The sequence below is a fragment of the Octopus sinensis genome, linkage group LG9 (assembly GCF_006345805.1).
Source record: "Octopus sinensis linkage group LG9, ASM634580v1, whole genome shotgun sequence".
NCBI classification, from domain to species: Eukaryota; Metazoa; Mollusca; class Cephalopoda; order Octopoda; family Octopodidae; genus Octopus; species Octopus sinensis.
In genome coordinates, this window is record NC_043005.1 from 51,521,676 (window position 1) to 51,543,989 (window position 22,314).

The 22,314-nt window shown below is 37.0% G+C and overlaps 1 protein-coding gene across 1 annotated transcript in view; it reads left to right on the top strand.

The window, feature by feature from the left end:
* The window catches only part of LOC115215576 (transcriptional adapter 2-beta-like), a 63,678-nt gene extending 41,887 nt beyond the window's left edge, over positions 1–21,791 (top strand). The window contains exon 2 of the mRNA XM_029784781.2: positions 19,746–21,791. The gene's annotated coding sequence lies outside the window, so the exon portion shown is untranslated. The remainder of the gene's footprint in view (positions 1–19,745) is intronic.
* Positions 21,792–22,314: the final 523 nt, after the last annotated feature.

Here is a 22,314-nt window from a genome sequence, read left to right on the forward strand (position 1 = left end):
TTCCGTCCAACAAATGTACTCATAAAACTTGGGGCTATAGTATTCAATATTTGCCCAAGATGCCACCCAGTCGGACTGAACCTGGTGGAAGCACTCCATCGGTTACGACGACGAGGGTTCCGGTTGATCCGATCAACGGAACAGCCTGCTCGTGAAATTAACGTGTAAGTGGCTGAGCACTCCACAGACACGTGTACCCTTAACGTAGTTCTTGGGGATATTCAGCGTGACACAAGAGAGTGACAAGGCCGGCCCTTTGAAATACAGGTACAACAGAAACAGGAAGTAAGAGTGAGAGAAAGTGGTGGTGAAAGAGTATAGCAGGGATCACCACCATCCCTGCCGGAGCCTCGTGGAGCTTTAGGTGTTTTCGCTCAATAAACGCTCACAACGCCTGGTCTGGGAATCGAAACCACGATCCTACGACCGCGAGTCCGCTGCCCTAACCACTGGGCCATTGCGCCTCCACAACTGAACCTGGTACCAAGTGATTGACAAGCAAGCATCTTAACCACACAACCGTGCGGGAAAAGAAAAAAGAAGTGTGTACCAGTGTAAAATATCCATGCTGTTGTATTGAACTCAGCACTTCACTAGTTAATTACTCATTACTGCTCTTCCAGTGGTGAGCTTTACCTGCTCCACATGGTACCTATTAACAGCTACACAGAAAGAGCCATCCAGTATGTAACATCTTGAACGTATACTGACATACGCGTTATCCACCTACACACATTTATGCTATATCGATTGCCTATATGGGGGGGGGGGTGTATATGTGTGTGTGTGTGTATATACATGCATTGAGGGATATATATGTACATGTTGTATGTATGTGCATATACATACTTTTACTTGTTTCAGTCATTTGACTGTGGCCATGCTGGAGCACTGCCTTTAGTCGAGCAAATCGACCTCAGGACTTATTCTTTGTAAGCCTCGTACTTATTCTTTCGGTCTCTTTTGCCGAACCGCTAAGTTATGGAGTCGTAAACACACCAGCATCGTTTGTCAAGCGATATTGGGGGGACAAACACAGACACACAAACATATACACGCACATAAATATATATATATATATATATATATATAATTTTAATCCAAACGGGAAACAAAAAAACAACAACAATGGAACAATTACAGTATTATTATTAATAGGCGCTCAGGAAATGGAAGCAGGGAGGTATGACGTTTCGAGCGGAGCTCTTCGTCGGAAACATAAAGAAGGAAGAGAGAGGAAAGAAAGATCCCAGAGCGGGCAACAGGGATAGAGAAAAAAAACGACTGGTGTTTACGAGTTGCACATGGTGAAAGGCCATATATATATATATATATATATATATATACACATACATATATACGACGGGCTTCTTTCAGTTTCCGTCTACCAAATCCACTCACAAGTGTTTAGTCGGCCCGAGGCTATAGTAGAAGGCGCATACATACATACATGCATTGAGGGTATATGTGTATGTTGTATGTATGCATGTATATATATATATATAATATATATATATATATATATTATATATATATATATATACATACATACATACATACATACACACACATATATATTAATATTTAAGAGAAGTAACAGTGACTCGATGGCCAAAAGTTTCATGTTGTACCAACGTACGAAACTCTCGAACCCTGAGTCACTCTGTTGCTTCTGTTAAATATTAATAAAAATATAAATATACTCATATTTTGAGTTCTGTTTTTCTTGCTTGCATCACCATACCTATGTCTTTATATTATTTATATTCATATATATGTATGCGTTGAGGGAATATATATTATTTATATTAATAATATATATGCTTGCGTTGAGGGAGTATATATTTGAGTGTGTGTGTGTGTGTGTGTGTGCATATATGTATTCATATAAATATGTATTTATATATGTATATATAACGGTATAATTTCAATTGATTAAAAATTAGTTCTGATTCACCGCCGTTTAAGTACAAATACACACACGTGTAAAAGGTCGAGCTCGTATTTTCGTTTAGACATGTTGGCCATTTATGAAATACTCGCGCCATTGACTTCATTGGTTTACACACATACACACAGATACGCTATTTTATTAATTTTCATTCAGTGTTCTTTATATACCAACGGCATCCTCATTGATGCTGCATGTCTTTTATTCCTCAACAAAACTGCAGTTTCCATTCGAAATATATTTTATGTGTTTGATTTACGAGCCCTTTGGAAATACATAAATTTTATTATAATAATGATAATAATAATAGTAATAATATTTCCATTCACCCTATTCCTTGTGTGTGAATATGGAAACTTGATGCTTACTTTCTTGTACTACACTCGCATTTTATACACGCGCTCACATACGCATTACATACATACATGCATGCATGTACACGAACAGAACATTGATTGAGCCGCCCTACTTGCTAGTAATAATAGCAGTTCAGTTCCCTCATTTGCGTAAAACAAGGACATACTGAACACTAGTCTTGGATACAAACACAAACACACAGACGGAATGGTCACGGCCGGAATGCTTTTGATCTTAGATTTGCTCAGTTAGAGCTGACCTAGTGCTAAACAGCAACGAAAGTGTGTACGTGCCTGTATGCTTACTATATATGTATGTGTGTATGCATTTATATTTCTACACACGCACATGTGATTATAAACACACATATATATATTTAAAATTTTTTAAATTAAATTTTAATATTAAACTATCAACCGGCTAAGTACACGAGGGAACAATTAGCAAAGGAAATATTTTATTTTCCATGTGAGTGTGTGCGTATATACATATATATATATATATATATATATATAATATATATATATATACACATGCACACATGTACTGTTATTATTGTTGTTAGTTGTTTCTCTAGCATCTTCCGAGTTCATTGTCATTGTTCTTATTATAAAAACTCCTACCACGTAGGTGGTATGGCTTCACAGTGAATCAATTCATAAAAAAAATAGATAGAGAGAGAGAGAGAGATTAAAAATACGTGTTATAATAATATGTAAGTGAACGATGTGTTACTGCTGTGAACATATATATAACATCTCTGTGATGGAGTATCTTTCGCTTAGATCTCCCTTCCTTATCACGACACACATCAACCGACACTACATACATGCCAACAAAGCAGCCAACCCTTCAATGTGCTCGGTACACCTGCTACTAGAAATAGCAGCCAAATGTCTATCGCGTTGCATCCTTCCGTCTTAAATAAGGAAACGACATTCTAGAAAATGTAGTCCTTTCATAGTTCTATGGAGCTAAACAGCAATAACAACCAACGAATAATAACAACTTGGCCATGCATTTCTCTTTAGATATTCAAAGCAGTCCTTCTTTCATGCTTTCACGAGTAATTTAAATACAAAAGCATGATTTTTTTTTAATACGCGATACACACAAAATATCTCAAAAATAGAGCTCAAATTAAGATCATGAAAGTCGCTGGAAAATTTTTAACATGCTTGAATATGAAGAAAAGGTGTGCTTTGTAACGATTTCTGTTCAAATTCTATCCTTGTTGGCTTTGTCTCTCATCCTTCTGGGGCCGTAATATTAGTTATAAGATTTTGCTGTTACTGTTTAGCCTCAGGTCAAGCCTCACCGAGCAGAACCTGTGATCAGAGGTAATTGTAGGAGTGATTAACATGCATAATAATGTTTTTGTTGTTTATATTTTTATTTTGTCATGGACATAATTGACTAGTTTTTTTTCTGTTATCGATCCCGGAAGTAATCGAACTCCGGTCGCAAGGAAATGTAACTGAATACTTTTACGAGCTAGCTAGTGAAACCTCTTGGTGCTTGCTCGGTTGCTAGACATAACAGCCAAAGCTTCATTATATTACACCCTGCTGTTTTAAAATGTGAAAAAAAAAAAAAAAAAAAAGATGGCGTGTATGTGTGGTTAGAAGATTGCTTCCCAACCACATGGTTCCGGGTTCAGTCGTATTGCGTGGTACCTTGGGTTAAAGTGCCATTACCATAGCCCCCGGGCCGACCAAAGCATTGTAAGTGGTTTTGGTAGACGGAAACTGAAAGAAGCCTATCGCAAATGTATATGTGTGTATGTGTTTGTGTCTGTTACTCATCACCGCTTGACGACCGGTGTTGATTCGTTTATGTCCCCTTAACTTAGCGATTCGGCAAAGGAGACCGGTAGATGGCCGCCGTCTATTGACTGGGAAGAAGACGTGATGGTCACAGCTAGAATGTTTTTGATCATAGGTCTACTTGATATAGGTTGACCTGGGATTAAATAAATAAATACGGCAAGACTGTCGTTTCTGCTGCGCACTGCCGTTTTATTTATTGATTTTCAACAGAGGCACAAGGCCGCATAGTTTGAGGGAGGGTGCGTAGAGGAATAAATCGATCCTAATTTTTGACTAATATTTATCGTGCCAATCAAGGAGAAACCTCTATGTGGTCACTCAACTTGTTAGAAATAGCAGCGAAATTACTATCGGATCACAACTCATCATTAAAAAAAATATCCTATGGATAACATAGAATTTAAGCATGAATATACAATATCTGAATAAAAGACAGACTTTTATTAGGGTTAGAATATAGAATGCGTTTGGTCATACATCTGATTGGTCATGGCTGACCTAGGGCTAAACAGCAGCAAACACAATCTGGTAACTATTATCGGTCTTAGAATGATGAAATAGAAGATTGGCAACAGTAATATTTGAAATTAGAACGTAAAGGGAAGTAACTAAACCTAAACCCTGCAAGGCATTAAATCCTACACTTTATTGACTCTGCCAACTGCAGATGAAAACCCTTTTATCCGAAATTCCAAAATCCGTGACACTTCCGGTCCAGGGACTCAGGACCAAGGATTTTCATCTGTACTAATGATGAGATGGTTTCTGATTTTAACACAAGACCAGGAATTTTGAGAGGAGTAGGAGTAGCTAATAATAATAATATATGATTGGAACTTGATCGAGCTCGATAAAATATGAAAGCCGAACTCGGCATAATTTGAATTTTGAACGCAAGGTGCCAGAAGAAATGGCCCTTTTTTGCCGACGATCTAACGATCCTGCCCTTTAATGATTTTAGATTTGGGTACAGGAGACAGCGATTTACTCACCACGTAAATGACCGGGAGAAATACTTCCGAGTATTTTGTGCTACGCTTTAACAATGACAACAAAACGCACCAACACCAGTTGTTAAGCGGTGTGGTGAACAAGCATCAGCGCGTGCGTGTGTATGGCAGCTTCCGCTCAGTTTCCATCTGCCAAATTCATTTACAAGGCATCAGTTGACCTTGGGTCTATATGAGGAGATACTTGTCCAAGGTACCTGAAACTAAATGGTACGAGAGTTCCGGACCCCAGTAATGAATTCATTTCCATACAGCCAATCAGAGCTCACGTTGACCTTGTCAAGTTAGCAAACACACTCTACCAAGTAAACTGAAGACGAAGAACGGTGTTGTAAGTTATGCCGTTACGTTCTGAGTTCAAATTCCGCCGCGGTCGGCTATGCCTTTCATCCTTCCGGGGTCGATAAATTAAGTACCAGTTACGCACTGGGGTCGACGTAATCGGCTTAATCCCTTTGTTTGTCCCCTCTATGTCTAGCCCATTGTGGGCAGTAAAGAAATAAGTTATGCCTGATTTTAGAAGGACAAGTAATTAGATAGATTTGCATCTATATCTATTATCAGATTTTGTTAGGGCCCCTAACAATGATAAATATGTGGATGGGAAAAATGTGGGTAGAGGGTGATGTGCTAGTAACCCTCTCCCCTTACCGTTCTACAAAATAAACAACACAACTATGCAGAGGCAGCCATGGTTGAAACAAGAACAAGCATGGTCATTCCTTACCCAAGTGACCTTATCTTAACGCCCATCACTTGTTATGCGCTCATAAGTTAGTTTGATACTCGAGCTCTGATTGGCTATATGCAAATGAGTTCATAACGGGTCCGGAACTCTCGTGGGAAAAAAAAACTCGTGAACCGGGAGGGGGACTGAGAGGCATGTACCACTCTCTCCTCAAGAAAAGAAGTGCGCTGTTCTAAGTATTGTTGTTACGCCCTTTTGTGGCCTTGTGACCTCTCTACGAAAAATTCCTGGGATCGCGCCTGCTGGATGATAGCGAGAGCGATGCGCTGGAACAGCTACTCTGACTCGCGGAGCTCTGTATAAACCGAAATCAACTCTGTTTGGCCATTTTCTTTATTTACTTTTTTCCCTCTGAGGTTGTTGTAAGGTGTTGGCTGTTCTCGCACATTTCCATTTAGTCGGCGAATGTAAAGAATACTTTCTATGGGTAAGCAAACAGGAAATAACAGTTACTACCCAAAGACAAAAATCATATTACACAGTGTAATCGAAGCTGCACGATATTTCGTTATTGTATTTGGTTTGCAAGATTTTTGATGTGAACTCGTGTTGAAACAAACCTTTTGTCTAGAGAAGGTCATTATGCCAACAATAATAAACATGCGTTCGTTCAATATTTCTTTATTGTTAGTCTAACCAAGTAGCTGATCGACCGTTTGTTTAACCAACACATTAACAAACAGCCCATTCGTTAGTTGGTTAGATATGTAACCGATTGACTGACGATAAGGAAGTGATGTTGAACCAGTGCCTGTGTTTATTATTATTGACATAATGACCCTCCCAAGACCCAACAAAATATAATTTTCTTATTTTATTGTAACTTTTGGCATTTTTGTTTACACCCTAATATCATGTACATTTTTCATCAACACTTCCAGTTGAAAAAAATCGAATAAGTCATACATCCAGGCCAAAATGATGTCATTATCGAAAGGTTTAGTAAAATATTCGTCGTCGAAACAAATGGTGTGTAAACTCTTAAATAAAAATTTAAAAAAAAACATATAGGCATACCTACACAATTGTACCCCAAAATTTGTTTTCTCGTTACTTCCAGAAAAATAGATATTTTTAAATGAAATTTCCTACAGACACACTGCAGATGATGTAGATTCAGATTATATCGGAATTATCTGGGTAAAAAAAAGAATTTGGAATGGAGTTTCGGAAAATTCACATGAGTCAGCTTTGTTTCCTCATAACATTCAGAAAAATGGGTATTTTGACGAAATTTTTTATAAATGCTTTCCAGAATGTGTAGATTACGATTATATCGGAATTATATATATATATATATATATATATAGGTGCAGGCGTGGCTGTGTGGTAAGAAACTTGTTTCCCTACCTCATGGTTTCTAGTTCAGTTCCACTGCGTTGCACCTTGGGCAGGAGTCTTCTCTAGTTTCGAGTCGACCAAAGCCTTGTGAATGGATTTGATTTGGTAGACGGAAACTGAAAGAAGCTCGTCGTATATGTAAATGTGTGTCTTTTTATTTTTGTCCCCCTCCACCACTTGACAACCCGTGTCGGTGTGTTTATGTCCCCGTAACTTAGTGGTTTGGATAAAGGAGACCGACAGAATAAGTACCAGGCTTAAGAAATAAGTCCTGGAGCCGATTCATTCTACTTAAAATTCAAGGCTGTGCCCCATCATGGCCGCAGTCTAATGACTGAAAGAAGTAAAAGATAAAAGATATGTATGTATATATATATGTGTGTGTGTGGATGAATAGATAGATAGATAGATAGACAGACAGACAGATGGATGGATAGATTGGTGGGCTTGCACACATACGTACTGACATACATTACATGCATCTACAAAATGAAATTTCGAAAAAAAAAAATTGTGATGTGTGTGGGTGTTCACTGTTTTCCTTTCAGCATCAAATTCCGATATAATCATAATTTACGCATTCTGAACGGTATTTTTTAGAAAATTTCATAAATTCATCTCCCACCCACCAATTTTTTGCTTTTGTTTTTTTTTTCAACAGATTCCTATATTGTTTGAATCTACAGTATCTGAAACGTGTTTGTAGAAAATTTCATTTTGAAATATCCATTTTCCTGGAAGTTATGGGAAAACGAAGTCACTGTGACACACTTGCGTAGTTCCAATACGTGTGTGTGTTTACGCCCTCCCTCACTACCGTTTCACAATCTGTATTGTTTTGTTTACACCCCCGTAACTTAACAGTTCAGCGAAGGACAAAGTACTAGGCTTAAAAAAAATATATAGTGAGGTCGATTTGTTTGACTAAAACTCTTCAAGGCGGTGCCCCTGTATGACCGTAGTCCAATGGCTGAAAAAAGTTTTTTAAAAAACTCAAAACAGTGTATGTTATAAATATATGAATACACAGACGTATACATACATACATATATATATATATATATATATATATATATATATATATATATATATATATATATATATATATATATATATATATGTGTGTGTGTATATATATGTCCAACCCATGCTAGCATGGAAAGCGGACGCTAAATGATGATGATGTATATATATATATGTTTAGCCCCTTGTGGGTAGTAAAGAAATATACATAATACATATATATATATATATATATATGTATTTATGTATATTTCTTTACTACCCACAAGGGGCTAAACACAGAGGGGACAAACAAGGATAGACAAACGGATTAAGTCGATTATATCGACCCTAGTGCGTAACTGGTACTTAATTTATCGACCCCGAAAGGATGAAAGGCAAAGTCAACCTCGGCGGAATTTGAACATATATATATATATATATAATATATGTCTCGCTTACTTTCTTTCTTTCTTTCTCTCTCTCTCTCTCTCACACGCGCACATTACACTCGTGCATAATAACAATAGAATTGTTGAACGTTTTAAAAGCTCGCTGATAAACCCAACTGGCTCGAGAGAGGGGGGGCGGAAGAGCGAGTGAGGAACTAATTGTTATGCAAACATCACAAGGATTCGACTGAAGATTAAACGACAAGAGTTTTGTAAGAAGTGTGTCAAAAGTCTTCGATACTCTCGAGCTGACACTTAAAAGAATGAAGGAGCAAATAAGAACCACGCAATCAGTGCGTCTGTTTATTTACACTTGTAAAGGTGACTGACTCTTCTAAAACGCATCAGCAACAAACTTCTATTATGGAGGGAGATAGATGCAAGATGTCTTGTTCATTTATTTATAACTGCGTGGTCAAGAGGTTTGCTTTCCAACCCAACCATATGGTCTTGGCGTTCAGTCCCCTATTGCGCGTCACTTCGGGAAAGTGTCTTCTATTATAGCCCCCGGCCCGTACAAAGTCTAGTGAATGGTTTTGGTAGACGAAAACTGAAAGAAGCCCGTCGTATCTATCTATCTATCTATCTATCTATCTATCTATCTATCTATCTATCTATCTATCTATCTATCTATCTATCTATCTATCTATCTATCTATCTATCTATCTATCTATCTATCTATCTGTCTGTCTGTCTGTCTGTCTGTCTGTCCGTCTATCTTTCTATTTTATTCATCTGTCTATCTTTCTATTTTATTCATCTGTCTATCTATTTATCTGTCTGTCTGTCTATCTTATTCATCTATCTATCTATCTATCTCTGTTCTCTCTCTCTCTCTCTCTCTCTCTCTCTGTATATATATAGAGAGATGGATATATATATATTATATATATATATATATATATATATATATTATATATATATATATATATATATATCCATCTCTCTGTTCTATCTATCTATCTATTTATATGTATGTGTGTGTGTGTGTCTTTGTGTTTCTTTTTATCTCCCACCACCGCTTGACGACCGGTGTTGGTTTGTTTACGTGTCCGTAAAGTAGCGTTTCGGAAAATAAAAAAACAAAAAAAAAAAACAGACAGAGACCGATAGAATAAGTTACCAAGCTTTAAAAATAATAAATAGTAGTGTCGATTCGTTCGACTGGAAAAAAACCCCCAAAAAACTATGCCCCAGCCTGGCCGCAATCTATTGACTGAAAGAAATAAAACAAAAGATTTATATATTTATTGTAATCCTTCGTGGCCACCTGCAACGAAGTGCGAAATGTTCTGAACGTTGTTTCCTTTATCTCCCCTGCCCACGTTTGACATTGAGAGCGTTATAAAGAGCATTATAAAATTACTGCGCTCTCTCTGTCTTCCCCTCTCTGGGGGGCACCGCACTCCGTTTCTCTTCTCCAGGACTCATACTTTCAGAGAAATCATTATGTATGTATGTATGTATGTATGTATGTGTGTGTGTGTGTGCGTTTTTAGGCCAAGTTCTATACTCTTATTTGTTTCAGTCATTGTTTCAGTCATGCTGGAGCACTGCCATTTAGTCGAGCAAATCGACGCCAGGACTTATTCTTTGTAAGCCTAGTACTTATTCTATCGGTTTCTTTTGCCGAACTGCTAAGTTACGGAGACATATATACACACCAGCATCGGTTGTCAAGAGATGGCGGGGTAGATAAACACACACACACACGCACATACACACAAGCGCGCACACACACACACAAGCGCGCACGCACACACACGACGGGCTTCTTTCAGTTTCCGTCTACCAGATCCACTCACAACGCTTTGGCCGGCCCGAAGTTATAGTAGAAGACACTTGCCCAAGGTGCCAGGCAGTGAACCCGGAACCATATGGTTGGTAAGCAAGTTACTTACCACGCAGCAACTCCTGCGCTTATATAAAATAATTCGACATTTAACTGAAGGATTATTCAATACTATTTTTTAAAAATAGAATACAATTATATTTACTAACTTTTACAGGGGATAAAGTTGACACTGATTTGCTTACACACACACATATATGCACTCCAACATTTCCTTGATCATCGACCCAACCCCAAGCTGACACATCCACACTCCTTCGTCTGGCCGAACTTGTCCTCTCACTTAAGTGCTTCTCGTTCGCGGGTGACCTTTTACCAGCAAGTCTCGGGAGTGGCCATGGGAATGAGAATGGGCCTCAACTATGCGAACCTATTCGTTGGCTACGTTGTGGCCCAAATATTCTCAAGTTTCACTGGTCCCACTTCTGAACTATACGGTCGTTATATTGACGGCTGTATCGCTGCGACCTCACTCTCCTGCGATCATCTAAACTCTTTCCTCATCATCATCTAGACTCTTTCCTCACCTTTGTCAAATCTTTCCATTCTGCCCTCCACTTCTCCAGCACTATTTCCGACACCTCAGTCGCCTTTCTCGACATTTCGGTCAGCATTCATCACTCTACTCTCACCACATCCATCCACTACAAACATACAGACTCACACTCATACCTCAACTCCTCCTCTCACCCTAAACACACCAAACTCTCCATCCCCTATTCCCAATTATTCCGTCTACGTAGGCTCTGCAGTGACAACCATGACTTTGAGACTCAGTCTCAACTCATGGCTCGCCACTTCATCCTACGTGGATATCCCCTCACCACTATCCACACTGCCCTTCCCAGAGCACGTTCCATGGACTGTGCATCTGCTCTCTTTTCAAGTCCAGGCAGGCTCATGGGCCCGATTTTCCCGGTTTCTATGGCGTGTTTGTTCCCCCCTGCTGGACGGGACGCCAGTCCATCGTAGCGTTACTCAAGAACCAGGAACAAAAAGTGAGAGAAAATTGGGACGAAAGCGTACAACAGGGGTGTCCACCACCCACTACCAGATCCTTGTAGAGCTTTAGGTGTTTTCGCTCAATAAACACACACAACTCCCGGTCTGGGAATCGAAAACGCGATCCTCCGACTGCGAGTCCGCTGCCCTAACCATTGGGCCATTGCGCCTCCACACACACATAAATATATATTATACAAATCACAGTATGCAGTATTATAGATGCATTACAGCCGACGCTACCAATCGATTTCGTACTGGATATTAGATAACTGGGCGGCTATCTAATATACGTGCTCTATAGGAATGGCAGGTATGGAAAAATAAATATGGCGACTGCCATTTCTGAAGAGCATGTGTATTGAATAACTGCCCGTTTATTTAATATCCAGTACGAAATCGATTGATAAGATCGGCTGTAATGGATCTGTAATACTGTATATGATATGGATTCTTAAACGACCTTTACACACACACACAAAATCCAAACACGTTTTCTGTCCTTATTCCTTTCTGTAAAAGGGCATAGGCTCGAAACGTCACAGGCTCTTCCATTTTCCCTGAGCGTCAAACTAGTACACCTTGTTCGTTGCTCCCTTACCTATTTCTATCTTTTGTTTGTCAAGTTCGGCTTTAGCTAGCCGCTAAAAGCGTTGTTGAGTGAGCACTTGGTCTTTATTCTCATCAGAAATTGACAATGTGCTGTTTTTTTGTTTTTTTATGGCGGTTTATTGAGCAGGCATCTTTATGCGTGCTTACCTTGCGTGCGTGTGCACGCCCGCTTAGTTTCTATGTAATGTGTCATTGTGTCTACCAGACTATCGATTGTTCCTATACACCGCTAGTCACAATGCGTTTCCAATACTTTTTTGATTGCACCCTTCTTTTCCATCTTGGCCCAAATATTTTAACTAAATTGACTTCCTATTGTTGTGGAGGCCTTCTAAGTGACCTTTTTCAGATCTCTTGGATAACACTCAGCAACTGCTGTCTGTGAACTTTGCAACATGTCCGACGCAGTAGAAATTGTGTTTTCAGAACTCTGTGTTCACGTCGTTCACCCCGCTCCCTTCCCGAATCATCTTGTTTCGGATATGATATCCATTCAGAGCATGGATTTTTCCATGTCCCTTTGTGGCGAAGAGGGAAGATAACGATAAGAATAAATATATGATATATAGATAAATTTGTATACGGATTCAAATTCCTGTTTATTCATATATATATATTCTTTTATTCTGATACTTGTTTCAGTCATGTGACTCTGGCCATGCTGGAGCACCGCCTTTAGTCGAACAAATCGACCCCAGAACTTATTCTTTATAAGCCTAGTACTTACTCTATCGGTTTCTTTTGCGGAACCACTAATTACGGGGACTTAAACACACCACCATCGGTTGTCAAGCGATGCCGTGGGGTGACTGACATACATACATACATATATATATATATATATATATATATATATTATATATATATATATGACGGGCTTCTTTCACTTTCCGTCTACCAAATCCACTCACAAGGCTTTGGTCGGCCTAAGGCTATAGTAGAAGACACTTGCCCAAGGTGTCACGTGGTTGGTAAGCAAGCTATTTACCACACAGCCACTCAAAAATTGTGTGTGTTACTTTCATTGCCTTGGCATCACGTGACATTTGTAAATGAGTGTCACCACCATTTCCAATATTCTGTAAAATTTTATTCTTCATTGTGGGGAAATATTACGGCGATCTTTCGTCTCTAGTAGACCTTTCCGTCGATTTCCGTAAAAAACTTCTTTTTTTTTTACATATGGGCTTGCGGGAACTTTTGAAGTAATGAGAGCGAAAGAGACTAAGAGAAAGCGATTGTATGACGAGGGAAGTTCTTTTGAAGTTACCGTGCATGGGAAGCATTGATGTACATGTGTGTGTGTGTGTGTGTTTGATGGGGTGTGGGAGACAGACAGTATGTTGTATAAGTGAAGTGCTTCTGTTAGTGTGTGTGAAGAGACAGAGTAATGTGTGAAAGAAAGAGATAACTGAAACTTTTTACTCGGTGTATGTGTATATGTATGTATATTACTTCAAAAGTTCCCGCAAGCCCATATGTAAAAAAAATAATAAATTTTTACGGAAATCGACGGAAAGGTCTACTAGAGACGAAAGATCGCCGGGGAAATATTACTTTACTTGGGAAGCGATGAGGATTGGCGACAGGAAGGGAATCCGAGCGTAGTTAATCCGCCTCAGCAAATTCCTTCCAACCCATGCGAGCATGGAAAAGTGGACGTTAAACCACGACTACGACGATGTATTACAACGTAAACAAGGTTGCGTGAACGTTAGACGGTTGAAGGCCCGTCGGTTAAGTATCAGTGTACTAATAATACAATGTGAGGCTATAAATATATATCGTGTTTTATTTACACTACGCCACAAAATAATTTCGCATACATACACAAGTGTGCCCCCCCCTCTTAACTTTCTGAGAAATGGATATTTCGTAATGAAATTTTCTACAAGTACTTTTTAGATTATTCAGATTCCAAGTATATCAGAATTTAATGTGGAAAATACAAAAATAATAATAATAATAAACACGTCACATATATATTTACAAAATGAAACTTGAAATTTCGAAAAAGTTTTGTATTGTATGACAGAATGTAGATGTGCGCAACTACTAGTTTTGTCTGGGGTTAGGACGGGACTCCGCATTAAATTCCGATATAGTCACAATCTATACCGTCTTGCAGGTGTTTGTAGAAAAATTTCATTTAAAAATACCCACTTTTCTGAAAGTTACGAGGGCACACTTGTGTAGGTATGCCAATAGTTAAGTAAAAGGAGAAAAAAAATTTATTAAGCTTAACGTAAAGAAATTTAGGCATTACTTAAATACAGAGGACCATTGGATTACGTAGAGGCGTCGAGACCTCTATTTGTTTTAACATTGCTTCTAAATCATTGTTTTATATTAAAAAAAAAAAACCCATTAAAATATCAACGTAAACTTAACATTTAAAAATATATATTTTACTACGCTCCAATAGGAAGTCAGCAATTAGGCTGCTATTTCTAGCAGGGTTGCTCACTGCTGGAAGCACTTTCTCGTTTTACTACAATTTGCTTCTATTTATATTCCTCTTTCCTCGCCTGTCTATACCAGACCTAATCTGTCTGTTTACTCGATGCGTATATGTGTGTGTTTGTGTGTACTGAATTCCTAACTTTCTATTTTATATAGCTTTTATCTACAATTGTAATGAATTTCTTCGCACTTAAATGTCGAAGCGTTACTTTTTCTTTACGCCTCCGCCAACAACCACCTTCACACTCAGCTTTTATTTTGAATTTTGACAATAAATACTCGATTGTATTGTTTGCGATTTACCGGGTTTATTTTTTTTTAGAGCAAGCGGAATCGTTAGCATTTTCGGACAAAGTGTTAAGCGGCGTTTCTTCCTGGTTTACTTTCTGAGGTCGACTTCGTGATATTGAAACTAGTGCGTGGTCGACTTTGCCATCCAATCTCTCGGAGTCGATAAAATAAGTGTCAACTGAGTACTGGGGTCGGTCAATGTAGTTGACTACCCCCCCCCCACCACCACCACCCTGCTAAAATTGTTGTTAAGGCGGCGAACTGGCATAAACGTTAGCACGCCGGGTGAAATGCGTGGACGTATTTCGTCTGCCGTTACGTTCTGAGTTCAAATTCCGCCGAGGTTGACTTTGCCTTTTCATCCTTCCGAGGTCGATAAATTAAGTACCAGTTATGCACTGGTGGTCGATGTAATCGACTTAATCCGTTTGTCTGTCCTTATTTGTCCCCTCTGTGTTTAGCCCCTTGTGGGTAGTAAAGAAATAGGTATTTCGTCTGCCGCTACGTTCTGAGTTCAAATTCCGCCGAGGTTGACTTTGCCTTTTCATCCTTCCGGGGTCGATAAATTAAGTACCAGTTATGCACTGGTGGTCGATGTAATCGACTTAATCCGTTTGTCTGTCCTTATTTGTCCCCTCTGTGTTTAGCCCCTTGTGGGTAGCAAAGAAATAGGTATTTCGTTTGTCTCCATGTTCTGAGTTCAAATTCCACCGAGGTTGACTTTGCCTTTCATCCTTCCGGGGTCGATAAATTAAGTACCAGTTGCGCACTGGTGGTCGATGTAATCGACTTAATCCGTTTGTCTGTCCTTATTTGTCCCCTCTGTGTTTATCCCCTTGTGGGTAGTAAAGAAATAGGTATTTCGTCTGTCTCCATGTTCTGAGTTCAAATGCTTGCCGGGGTCGATAAATTAAGTACCAGTTATGCACTGGGGTCGATGTATTCGATTAGACCCCTCCCTCAAAATTTTAGGCCTTATACCTATAGTAGAGAGGATTATTATTGTTGTTAGTTGACAGAATCGTTAGTACGCGGGGTAAATGCTAAGCGGCATTTCTTCTTTATCATTATTTTTTTTTTGCTCGAATCCCGCAGTAGTCAACTTAGCCTTTCATCCTTTCGGGGTCAATGAAATAAAAAGTACCAGACGATTACTGGGGTTTATCTAATCGACTAGCCCACTTCCGCAAATTTCAGGATTAAGAATAATTTATAATTGTTATAAATTTGTGTTGATACTAGTGCCTATTTGAATTCAACATGCTGCTATTTTCGGCGAGCTGGCAGAATCGTTAGCACGCCGGACGAAATGCTTAGCGGTATTTCGTCTGTCGCTACGTTCTGAGTTCAAATTCCACCGAGGTCGACTTTGCCTTTCATCCTTTCGGGGGCCGATTAAATAAGTACCAGTTACGCACTGGGGTCGATGTAATCGACTTAATCCGTTTGTCTGCCTCCTCTATGTTTAGCCCCTTGTGGGCAATAAAGAAATATATTTTCTTCAGCAATTGTCTCTGTGTAAGAGAGACAGACTGACAGACGCAGACTTCGTCGTAACTTTATTTCTTTTTTTTTTTTTACATTAAACAAGCGGGGGAAAAAAATAATTCCTCCACAAACGCACCCTTTTTGACTTTGTTTCCTCATAGCTACCAGAAAAATTGATTTTTTTTTTCTTTGCAAATATGCTTCAGGTTGTGCAGATTCTGATTATCTTGGAATTTAGTGTGATTTTTTTTTTGTTTTCGAAGGTGGGGAGAGGAGTATCTGAAAATTCACAAAAGTCGGCTTTGTTTCTTCATAACTTTGAGAAAAATGAATATTCTTTTAATGAAATTTTCTATAAATACCATTCAGATATATATTACGATTATATCGAAATTTGATATGAAAAAAAAAAAAATGGTGGGCTCACACTGATATATACTGACATATCACACTTTTTTTCTTTTTTCCCAGAAATTTCAAGTTCCATTCTGTGATGTGTGCGAGCCGACGAATTTTTCTTTTTTTTTTTTTTCATTTTAAATTTCGACAGTGTCGTATCTGAAAGGTATATATAGAGAAAATTTCATCGAAAAATACCCAGTTTTCGGAAAGCTAACTAATGTGAATTTTCCGAAACTTCTCTCCCGATACTCCTAATAACTTTTTTTTCACATATTACCAATGTAATCGGAATTTACACCATCTGAAGCATAAATATATAGAAAATTTCCTTTAAGTTATTCATTTTTCTAGAAGTTATGAGGAAAGAAAATCAAGGCGGGGGCACATTTGTGTAGTTATACCTTTATTATTATTTTATTTATTTATATTATACTACTTTCAGTATCAGCGTTGTAAATTGTGTGATCATAGAAATATGTTTATCAGAAATTAATATTAAGATAGCCTTTTAGGCGGCGAGGTGGCAGAATCGCTAGCACGCCGGGCAAAATACTTAGCGACATTTCGCCTGTCTTTCTTTACATTCTGAGTTCAAATTCCGCCGAGGTCCTCTTTGCCTTTTAAAGTCGTACCAGTTCAGCAATAATGTCGATGTAATTGACTTACCCACTCACCAAAAATTTCTGGCCTTGTGCCAGAATTTGAAACCAATTATTAAGACAACTTTTCCAATATGATGTATTTCTTCTTCGCTACTTCTTAATATAAATCTGCGTCCATGCGTGTGTGTATGTTTATCTGTACATGCACAATTACACACACAATATATATATATGTATATATTCTTATATTCTTTCGCTTGTGTCAGTCATTGAAGTGTGTCCATGCTGAGGCACTGGACCGAAGAGTTTTAGTCGATCAGACCCCCCCCCGCCTGTACTCATTCTAATGGCTCCTCATTTTCCCGAACTGCTATGTAATGTAGAGGTAAACAAACTTACATAATTGTCAAGAAGTGAAGTACGACACGCGCGCACACACACACACACACACACACACATTTAATGAGTTTCCGACAGTTTCCATTAAACCTAATTCACCCGTAAAACATTGATCGACCCTGCGAAGGTAAAGAATACGCACACCACACGTTTTCGGCGGTTAGATTTAGGTTTAGGGCTAGGTTTGGGGTTAAGGTTATGCCGAGAACGGGTGGTGTTCGTATTCTTTACCTCCGCCGTCAACCCAAGCTTATATTAAAAGACGCTTGTCTGAGTTACTCTGCCAAGTGGGGACCGAACCCCAAACCACGTAGTTGTGATGTAAACATCATTTCTTAACCACCCAGCCATACTTTCACATTTCCGGAGTGATGAAAACCTAGAAAAATAATTAATTATGGGGGAAGTTAATGAATTGAGATACATAAAAATAACTAATGTCAATAAACTAGATTCCTTAACAATTAACACACTCTCTCTCTACTGGCCTTAGGTATAATTTTAATGTTTTAATTTGTGTAGGTTGTTTATACTTCGACTGAAGTTTGTAGCGTAGGATTGACGATTCACATCAAATCGTACTTTTCAACGGCTTTCAAATGTTCTTAAATTTACTTGTTTTTCTGGGTGTGCTTACTTACGAGGTAGTAAAGATTAGAACTGACTCCAGAAAGATTTGGTAATTTTCTTTCACGTAAATAAATGCTTGTGTTAATTTAAGAATTTACCAGCAAAATCTTACAAAATGACGATGTTCTAAAATAATGTTTCATTTAGATGGAAATAGAATTGAATTAAAACTCGCTATTACAAACAACATTGCTTTAGACTGCTATGATCGTGGTTAACGTTTCTATTAAATGAATATATGAGTAACTTTACTTCCTGTATAAGTTTTGCACAATTATTGTAAATTTTTTTCTTTATTCTTTCAATCTTTCAGGACAGGAGTCGTAACAGTTTCGTGTGTGTGTGTGAAATAAAACTGTTTTTTATTCAAATTTCTTCCAGAGCATTAATGCGGTCTATAGTTCCAAGGGACGCAACCCTATTGATGTTTCGTGATGTTTCAATTTTGCCTCGTCTTTGATAATTAAATTAAATCTACCTAAATATTTGGTTCTTGTTATTATGAGCTGCCAGAATCGTTAGCTCGCTGGGCAAAATGCTTAGCGGCATTTCGTCCATTTTTACATTCTGAGTTCAAATTTCGTCGAGGTTGACCTTACTTTTCATCCTTTCAGAGTCGATAAAATAAGTACAAGTACCAGTTGAGTACTGGTGTCGATGTAATTGGCTCTCCGCCTACCGTTTCCCACCTAAATTTCAGACCTTGTGCCTTTAGTAGAAAGGATTATTATTATTATTATAGAATTAATTATTATTATTATTGTTATTATTATTGAGTGAGTGAGAGAGAAGTGCATGCCATCAAAGTGACACTGGGGTTAAATATACGAAGCCCAGTATACCCATCATGACTACCTGTCTGATAAGGGTACACCAGTGACATGCATCACAACCATACATGTGCTATATGGTGATCTCATATCAAGATAGACAGCGCATGCCCTTACAGGTGGGGGCCCAGTTAGAATTTTCATCAGGTCGAGTATCCCATCCCACTCAAAAGATCCCTGAATAAGGGTTGTTTAAGGATGTTAAACGAAACACCATGTTTCCAGAGGTGAATTATCCAAACCCCAAAGAATTCCTCTCAATACGTGGCTATTATTATTATTATTATTATTGTTATTAATATCATCATCATCATCATTATTATATAAAGATGAATATATATTTAATATATTAATTTGTTTGTTTTTATCATTATTATTTTTATTATTATCATTATTATTATTATTATTATTATTATTATTATTATTATTATATAAGGATGAATATATATTTAATGTATTAATTTGTTTTGTTTTTTCTTTGCAGTTTCTTCAACAAATGACACTTGACTCTTAAAAAAAATCTCTATTTGAATTTATATATATATATATATATATATATATATATATATATACATATATATATATATATATTAGGATTTCGACTTCCTTTAAGAGTTGAGAACTATATTAGTTGCAGTGCCATTTGCTTATATGGTGCCTGTAAAAGTTGGCTCAGGTACGAAATGTCCTGTCAGTATTCTCAGGTGGAATTCTGTAAAAAGAAAAAAAAAAATTTTTTAAAAAAGAAAGAAAAACCATAACAATTAAAAACCAGCAACTGCAGGAATCTAAATTAAGTAAGTATATAACTAATGACGGACAAGAAAGAAGAAAAAAAAACAAAGAAAAATATGTAAAGAGAAATGACTGAAAAACAACAGACAATAATCTTGTCAACAAAGAAATTACTTTCATTCCCTTTCATTCGGGTGGGGTGGGAAAACTTTATAAAAATGATATCATTCATTCAAATATTCAGACATCATTTTAAGAACTATTCAGTGATTAAAGCTGTCCAAGGTGAATTTCCAGCACACTCCTGTACTTATTCAATACCTTACATTACATACATACATGCTCATTCACTGTATGTTATATACATTCTGATACAATGTATTATGCATACATACATAATACATACATGCATACATACAACTATTAAAACAAAGAATTTTAACCTTCTTGAATTAGGAGAAGGAACATGGAAATGCTTGGACTTATTCCAAAGATAAGGTTTATTTCTTTTTCTTGTATCATTATTATTATTGTTATTATCATTATCATTATTATTATCATTATCATTATTATTATCATTATTATTATTATTATTATTATGCATTCTTCTTATATGCAATATATAACTGATTGATGTTACATCTGTGACAAGAGAAGGAGGTGAGGAGAAGAAGGCAAAAAATGGTTAAGTACAACACGGACAGTTGAGGGGAAGGACAAAGTGTTGGCATATGTGAGAAGAGCACCAAACTAAATACCTTACAGCATTTAAGTCTCGTGTATCAATAATCTGTGTCCAAATCCTGCTTGGATTAAGTGAGCACCAGTGGGAGGGAATCATCATCGACTCAGTCAAATCCTTCTCTTCTGCACAGCACAGTTGCTCTTGTCCTTTATATGAAGAATCAACATCAGTGTTTTAAAATTACCAAAAAAAGCAAACTCAAAAAAGAAAAAAATTATATCCCCACAATAAGACTTTATTGTTTTGCAGATGTAATAATAACAACAATAATAATAATAATAATGATAATAACAATAAGGATAATAATATCTGATTGTTTGTTCGGGGAGGGGATGGATGGAGAAAAGTTGAAGTGTTGTTTTAAACGAGAGATTTAATTACAGGTTTTGGTGTTTTCTCATTTTTGTTTCTCAATAATGCAGACTGATGTGTAAAAAAAAAAACAACAAAAGACCCCAGAAAAACAAAAAAAAACCTACCAAAACATTGGCTATATGACCGTTCTTTTTTTTTTTCTCAATTTTTTTTTTGTTTTGTTTTGTTTTTTCCACTGATCTCTGTCTTACTGTAATATCTCACTAAATACGTATCTATTGCATATTCTCTCTTTCACTCTCTCTTTTACAGCCCTTCCTTGTATGAGCTTAAAAACACATCTGTTAATATATGAGGTAATAATAATAATAATAATGATAATGATAATAAATGAATGGCTTTAAATATCACAACATTAGACATTGGATGTTGAAAAGAAGAACAACAATATTAAAAAAAAATAATAAAAGGATGTTTTTCAGGATTATTGCAATGCCTACTAAATTCAGTGATTGAACATTTGAAATAAATGAAAAAAGAAAAAAAATCAAACCAACTAAATATGAAATTTCTTCTGTTACAAGAAAGCATCAAATGAAAGGGAATCTTGCCAGCTAGTATTCAAGCAAACATCATCATTCTTGTTCTCCAGAAACGATGGGGGAAAAGAAACAAAAAAAAAAAAACACAAAAAACAACAAAATAAAATAAAATAATAAATAAGCAAACAAATATAAAATAAAAAGATATGTACAGAAAGACTCATTAATTATACAGTGCTAATTATTTTTCTATATGTAACTTGGTTGATGAAGATTCACATCAACTGACATTTGAGTGATTTTGTCAAATGTTTGATAAAAAAAAATGAAGTGTTTTTCCAGCAAAAATGATAATAATAATAATAATTGCTTCTATTGATGTAGTTTCATGTCTCACCATTTCTTCTTCTTTTCTTGTTCTTCATTTACTTTAGTATACTATGTGTGTATATAGATATGTATATATATATGTATATATATATGTATATATATATATATATATATATATATATATATATATATATATATACACATACATACACACCATACATACATGCACACACACACGCACATATATATATACATACATGCACACATATATATACATACACATGTGATTGTGAGGTATTTTAAAATCTCAAGGGTCTCAGTTTGCATCTTACTAACAGTTTACTCTTAGAATCTTGCAAAAACCATTCTCAATAGCCCAGTCATCC